General features: G+C 40.4%; 1 protein-coding gene and 1 long non-coding RNA gene across 2 annotated transcripts in view; one reads left to right on the top strand and one right to left on the bottom strand.

Annotated features, from left to right (window-relative positions):
* Positions 1-3,867, bottom strand: part of LOC116098239 (vomeronasal type-1 receptor 40-like) — an 18,503-nt gene extending 14,636 nt beyond the window's left edge. The window contains exon 1 of the mRNA XM_031380914.1: positions 3,736-3,867. The gene's annotated coding sequence lies outside the window, so the exon portion shown is untranslated. The remainder of the gene's footprint in view (positions 1-3,735) is intronic.
* Positions 3,868-4,733: 866 nt separating this feature from the next.
* Positions 4,734-7,794, top strand: part of LOC116099251 — a 69,969-nt gene continuing 66,908 nt past the window's right edge. The window contains exon 1 of the long non-coding RNA XR_004122175.1: positions 4,734-4,751. This is a non-coding gene — a long non-coding RNA (uncharacterized LOC116099251). The remainder of the gene's footprint in view (positions 4,752-7,794) is intronic.

Genomic DNA, 7,794 nt, shown 5'->3' on the forward strand with positions numbered 1-7,794 from the left:
TCGCTGATCCACCTCTGTTACTTGGAAGCTGAGAGGATCCGGTCCCTGTGGCCTGGTGGCTCCCCTGCAACTTGTGGGGCCTCAGCACCATTTTTTAAAAAGCTGTTTTTTCCCCATTGAATGGTTTTAGCTCCTTTGTCAAAGATTAAGTGACCATCAGTGTGTTGGTTCATTTCTCAGTCTTCAATTCTATTCCACTGATCTACCTGACTATCTTTGTACAATACCATGCAAATTTTATCAGGATTGCTTTGATGTACACCTTAAGGTCAGCGATGGTGATTCTCTCAGAAGTTCTCTTATTGTAGAGAATAGTTTTCACTATGCTGGGTTTTTTGTTATTCCAGATGAATTGTCAAATGGCTTAAAAAAAAAGACTAAAAAAAAAAGAGCAAGAACAAACACCTGTTGCCTCCCTCCTGCCCCTGCTGCCACCCCACTCTCTCCCACTTATTGGTCCTGGCATTCCCCTACACTGGGGCACAGAACTTTCACAGGGCCAAGGACCTCTCCTCCCATTGATGATTGACTTTGCAATCCTGTACTATACATATGCTGCTGGAGCAATCAGTCACACCATGTATAGTCCTTGGTTGGTGGTTGAGTCCCTGGGAGCTAAGAGGGTAATAGTTAGTTCATATTGTTGTTTGTCCTATGGGGCTGCAAACTCTTCAGATCGTTTGGTCCTTTTTCTAACTCCTTCACTGGGGACCCTGTACTCAGTTCAATGGATGGCTGTGAGCCTCTACTTCTGTATTTGTCAGGTACTGTCAGAGCCTCTCAGGAGACACCTATATCAGGCTGGCTTGCCCTTCCTTCAGTCTCTGCTCCATAGTTAGTCTCTGCAACTCCTTCTGTGGGTAGTTTGTTTCCCTTTTTAAGAAGGAATGAAATGTCCACATTTTGGTTTTCCTTCTTCTTGAGTTTCTTGTGGTTTGTGGGTTGTTCTTCGTGTATTCCGGACTTCTGGGCTAATAACCACTTATCAGAGAGTGCATACCATGTGTGTTCTTTTGTTATTGGGTTACCTTACTCAGAATGATATTCTCCAGACACATCCTTTTCCCTAAGAATTTCATAAATTTGTTGTTTTTAATAGCTGAGTAGTACTCCATTGTGTAGATGTACCACAATTTCTGTATCCATTCCTCTGTTGAAGGACATGTGTGTTGTTTACACTTTCTGCCTATTATAAATAAGGCTGTATGAACATAGTGGAGCATGTGTCCTTATTACATGTTGGAGCATCTTCTGGATATATGCCCAGGAGTGGTATAGCTGGGTCCTCTGGTAGTACTATGTCCAATTTCCGGAGAAACCGCCAAAGTGATTTCCAGAGTGGTTGTACCAGTTTGCAATCCCACCAGCAATGAAGAAGTGTTCCTCTTTCTCCACATCCTCTCCAGCATCTGCTGTTACCTGAGTTTTTTATCTTAGCCAATCTGACTGGTGTGAGTAGGAATCTCAGGGTTGTTTTGATTTGCATTTCCCTGATGACTAAGGATGTTGAACATTTCTTTAGGTGCTTCTCAGCTGTTTGTTATTCGTTAGTTGAGAATTCTTTGTTTAACTCTCTACCCCATTTTTAAATAGGATCATTTGGTTCTCTGAAGTCTAACTTCTTGAGTTCTTTGTATACATTGGATATTAGCCCTCTATCAGATACGGGATTGTTAAAGATCTTTTTCCCAACTTCTTGGTTGTGGTTTTGTCTTTTGACAGTGTCCTTTGCCTTACAGAAGCTTTGCAATTTTTTGAGGTCCCATTTGTCAATTCTTGCTGTTAGAACATAAGTTACTGGTGTTCTGTTCAGGTAATTTCCCCCTGTGCCCATGTGTTTGAGGCTCTTCCCTACTTTCTTTTCTATTAATTTCAGTGTATCTGGTTTCATGTGGAGGCCCTTGATCCACTTGTACTTAAGCTTTGTACAAGGAGATAGGAATGGTTCAATTTGTATTCTTCTATATGCTAACTGCCAGTTGAGCCAGCACCATCAATGTGTAGAGTTGTGGATCCTCCTCTCAGGGAATCCATCTACCCAGAACTCCTGCACCCAATGCTCACATAACTAATATAATTGTACTATAAACTTTTAAAATCAAAGAACTATGAAATGAAGCAATAGGGAAAATTTTAGAATTCATAAATACTGGGTAACAATTAGTAATTCAAAGTGAGGTGGGTAGTTGGAGAAAACACTTAATAATTTGTTTTTCCTCACATAAAAATTATATAGTATTAACACAAAAAGCTCTTCAAAAGATCAGTGGTCTTCATCCTCAAAGTGTTAACTAAGAGCTATTAAATTCTATTCCCATGCTTTGTGAAGTTCCTTATGACACAAGAGTTCCTCCTTGATCTCAGTCTCAAGGAAGAGGACTCAGGGGTAGGGGAGAAGGAAGGATCAGGGAAGGAATAGAAGAGGGGCCGGGGAATTCAGATCCAGCAGTGAGGTAACAAAGTAACAGTTTCTGCCACCTGGCCAATATGTGTGAGATTGTGCCGTGATAACCATAAGAAAATAGACAGTAAACAAGGCTGCATGTGCTTTCAAGATATAAGGACAGGAGTTTACACTGCCACTCGTCCTGAACCTCAGCTTGTGACCCACATGCATTCACACTGGCACGTGTGTTTTTTATACCCAGATAATGTGCATGTTGCTGAAGTTTTAAAAGTTTTAAAAAACCTGAATTATATTCTGTCACTAGCAGTTATTAAGAAATCATCTTAGTACGTTTCTCTCCTACCATAATGCAGTCTTTTATGTTTCATTGAATACAAACACAAAGACAGAGACAGACAGGGGGACAGCAAGACATACAGACAGACAGATGGAGAGGAAAGAAAGAGAGAAAAAGAGAGGGAGAAAGAGGGAAAATAGGAGGGGAGGGAGAGGGAGAGGGAAAGCAAAAGGGATAGAGATAGAGAGAATGATCCTTGCAGAGGCATCACAAACTCTGCAGGTAGTGGAGGGTATCATCCTCCGAACAGTGGGGTGTAGGCTGTGCTATTTTAGGGTCACTTTAGTATTTACAGCCTGTAAAACATAAATTGCTTAGGAAAGCCAAGGGTTTTCAGGAAGCAGGAATCTTCAGCTACATTCATGGCATCATGAATTCAGGAAATCATTGCTCTGAAGTCAGAGGATCGCTATTACAATGCAAGTGAAACTAGACAGTCACTTTCACTTTGCAAAAAAAGCTGGAGAGAGTGGCATGATGTCCTGTAACTGTGAACACAAGTTTTTCAAGAGACACACAAAGAGCAACCTTGAACACCTGCCAGTACCAGGTTTTGCAGCACACTCAGCTGTGCCTATGTGAAGTTACATAGAACGTTTTGGACTAATGCATCATTCATATTCAAAGCATTCTAGTAACTATTAGCACTTCATAGAAATGAGCTAAAAAGGGGTGTATTGTCTGTCTTCCCAGTTGTTAGTTCTCACATGGATAACTACCTAACACAATACAGAAGATGGGAGCTACTCCCTGCCATCAGAAAAATTATGTAAGGGAAAGACTTTTACACAAGAGTTAAGGCTATCGCTGCTGCATGTGTACGTGGCATACAATTGTACTATGCCTAAATTTACTTTCTATAACCTGGGCTATCATGTTTCTTCCACTGACATCTGATGTTTTGTACATGAGGAAAGAGCATGCATTTGTGAAATAGGTTGGGGAAGAAGAAGGAAAGGTTTAGATGGCAGAAGAAGAGAAGAAAACACACCTGGAGCAAGAAATGTCCAGAAGAATCCTAGCATTCATTTCTAGAGCAACTTTAAGGCTTCAGCTGGGCAGGAGAACAGAGTTAGATACTACTGATCTGCATAGATCCAGGAACTCATGACTGTAGACACTGTGTAATTCTTCAGTTACATAAATCAAGAAAAGCCTGAGGTCCATGACATCATCAATAGGCCCCAATTGATGGAGCAGTGTTCAGCACAACAATGACATGAGTTTGTCATCTTGGGGAAGTAGAGAGTGGAATGGAAGAGGGAAATTTCTCTGCAGAAGCCACTGCATTCTGGGTGCTTATGGACCTGTGGGTTCACTGGTCCATGGAGGAGAAAGACAGAGTGTCTGTTCCTTCCTCTATAACATGGATGCAGCCTACCTACTCCCTGGTGCTGAGAGGCTTTGTAAAGAGCAGGCTTGAAGGCAGGTCTGAGCAATACCTGCCTATTCTTATGTTTATGAAACTGTATGTTTGTGTTTGCCATTGTCACACAGCTAACTGTTACCATGCTGCCATTGATCTCATCTTGCTGGGCCACCCTGAACAATGATCTTTGGAAGATGGAACTGGAATTCATGAAAGTAGGTTCTGTTTAGAATGGAATTACATCAGACAGTATTCTTTATCTAACAATTTTACTTGGAAAAAATACTTGGATTATAGTGGGGGAAAAGCCACCAGTGCCTCAGATAAGGAAAACCATCATTAAGCAGATGTCAGAACTATATCGAGAGAGGAAATGAAGAAAAGGGACTGTGTGGTGTGATATGGAAACTATGAGAAATACTGGGGATAAAAAGTGGCTGAAATCCTTTATTGCCCTTTGGGCTCAGCACTGCAACTAGACTGTTTCAGTGTTAAGAAGACATCTTCAGAAACTCCAGAGAAGATAATGTGCTCATATGGTATAGGGACAGGAAGTTCCAGAGAAGCCTTGTCACAAACTTGACAGAAGTTTTGTCACAGATGCCTGCTGTTACTACAGAGAACCAACCCTCCTGCAGGTGAGTCTTTTCCTGACAGAACCAGAGATGTGATGCATCTCATGATAGAACCATGGATTACAGGCCTCCTTGCTCTTCATCATTGATGAACTCTTTGTAACGAAAATGAACGTAGATTTCAGATTATCTATTTCTAAAACCATGAGAAGATAGAGTTTGGGAAGTTACGGGGACTAGTAAGAGAGACCAGACCTAGAAAAAGGAACAAAATTCAGGTTTTCCCATTATTTTGGTGCTTTGTAATTATTTCTCCCAAGAAACAAGAGTCATAAATTCCTGTTCTTAGGAAATGGAGAAAGCATGATCCAGTTCACCATAGACTTGATATTTCATACCTGGCAACCATGTTCCTGAGATGAAACATCTCATGGGTCATACATAAGCCAGACTAAGTACAGTCTCTGAATTCTGGTAGCTCTAGATGAACTGGAGTGAGATGCAGCACACTGTGAGGCTTTCCAATGTGTGACTTTGAACCTGCAGCTTCAATTCCTTGTAAAGCTTTTTACAAGGAATTTGTAAAATTTACAAATTTTAGTCTATTTGTAAAATAGACTAAAAGCCTATTTTAGTGAGGGTTTTATTACTGTGAACAGACATCATGACCAAGACAACTCTTATGAAGACAACATTTAATTGTGGCTAGTTTACAGGGTCAGAGGTTCAGTACAGTATCATCAAGGTGCGAACATGGCAGTATCCAGGCAGGAAAATTGCAGGAAGTTCTGAGAGTTCTACATCTTGTTTCAAAGGCAAACAGTAGAAGACTATCTTCCAGAAAGCCAGGAGAAGTATCCCAATGCTCACATCCACAGTGACCTATTTCATTAAAAAAGGCTACACATACTGTAGCAAGGCCATAATCCTAATAGTACCACTGTCTGGACCAAGCTTATTCAAATCATTGTGTTCCACTCCCTGGCTACCATAGAGGGTACATAAGCCATACCTAGCCATGGCATAATGAAAAATATATTTAGTCCAGTATCTAAAGCCCCCTAGTCTATAACAATCTCAGCAATAGAAAAAAATCCAAAGTACAAAGTCCAATCACTTAACCATAATCCCCAAAGCAAGATAGGAAACCAGTTGGGCAAAATACAAACTGCATCTCCATATGTGATGTCAGTGTGGTTTTCAGATCTCCAATTCCTTTTTCATTTTTGTTGATTTCTACAGATGACTTTCTCCTTGCCTGGTTCTACTCCATGTTAGTACCTTTCCTCAGCAGATATCTCACTGCTCTGGAAGCTTGAACTTCTTGGGGTACCCAAGGCAACATCAAGGTCACGGCTTCTTGTTATTGAGTCTGTGATCCACACTTGATATTCTGGTCTCCTCCAAAGGGCTTGGATCACACATCAATAATTTCCTCTGAAACCTCTTGAGACAGGATTCCATAGTCAAAATCAGCCACAGAAACAATTTATTCCATATTCCTACTAAGATGACCCATTAAGACCCACTTAAAGCATCCCACTACACTCCAAAACCAAAGTCCCCAAATTTACATTCTTACAATCAAAAGCATGATCAGGCCTATCACTGCAATACCACAGTCCCTGGTACCAATTTCTGTCTTAGCTAAGGTTTTCCTGATGTGAACAAACAACATGACCAAGACAACACATACAAGGACAATCTTTAACTGGGACTGACTTACAGTTTCAGAGGTTCATTCCTTTGTCATCAAGTCAATAGCATGGCAGCATCCATGCAGGAATGGTATATGAAGAGCTGAGAAAAATACATCTAGTTCCAAATACAAGCGGAAACAGATTGGCTTCCAGGAAGCTAGGACAAGGGCATTAGTGCCCAAGCCCACAGTGACACACTTCCGTCAACAAGACCACTCCTATTACACCAAGGACACACATCCTAGTAGTGTGACTTCATGGGCCAAGCATATTCAAGCCATCACAGTATCAAATCTGTGAATTATTCAAACCAAAGAAGTCAAGTCCAAAACAGTTGTAGACAGACACAGAGCTGAAGACATTACATTAAGCTGTGGCTTTAAGATTTTCTTGGTAGCATGAGAAGATCTGTAGGAAAGAATGAGCCAGGGAATTCACCGTGTGATTTAAGTGCTGAGACAGAGAGTTATTTACTATAGAAAAAGAATGCAAACTAAAAATCTATGGATATTCCAGAGGTGTGCAAAACTGGTGAATTTTAGAAGTTACAGAAAATGAATATCCTAACAAAAAAGCACATATCTTACCCATGCAGAACATGGGTCACTCTGCTGAAGAGCCATCAGAGCTCAGCATCTCCATTGCAGATGCTTAAAACCTCCTTGTACAACAACAACAAAACAAAACAAAACAAAACAAAAAACTAGGATCTCTTGAAGCTAGGATGGCTTTTATCTTCTAAATCAACTGCCTTCACATCCTGAGTACTGGGATTGTGGGATCAACTTCATGATCGCTAGCAAGATGGAGTACTCCCAAAGAGGATTCCTTAACTGTCATACAGACCGGAGTGTACAGTGTCCATTTGGACTCATATTGTTTTCCCTTCCTAAGAGATTTAGTAGTAGAACACAGCATTAACTCATGCAGCTTGCTATGACCCATGACTCTAGGTATCTCTCGTTTCTTCTGCTTTGGGCAATGTAATATTAGATCACAAGCATGGTAAAATCTTAGAACTGTAATATGTTTTGAAAAATACTTTTTAAATTTTTAATTGGCATAGAGTTATTGTATGTATTTGTGTGCTATGACCTTGTGCTATATGTGTATAATATATAATCATCAGATCAGGGTAGAAACCATATCTATCACCCTAGATATTGATCCTATATTTGTACTGGAATTATTCTGAACCTTCTTTGCTAGCTATTTTGAAACTCATCAACCATAGTTACCCAACTGTGCTATAGGACATTGGAAGTTATTCCTCCCATAACTGTACCACCACAGTTCTTGACACTCAATTTTCTCCTGTATAATTTAAGAGATTAGGGCGAGAAGATTTTGAAGTTTCCTTTCATGTTTAATCTTTGATATACTAATGCTCTAATTGGCTCTGTCAT

Source organism: Mastomys coucha, unplaced genomic scaffold (assembly GCF_008632895.1).
Source record: "Mastomys coucha isolate ucsf_1 unplaced genomic scaffold, UCSF_Mcou_1 pScaffold20, whole genome shotgun sequence".
NCBI classification, from domain to species: domain Eukaryota; kingdom Metazoa; phylum Chordata; class Mammalia; order Rodentia; family Muridae; genus Mastomys; species Mastomys coucha.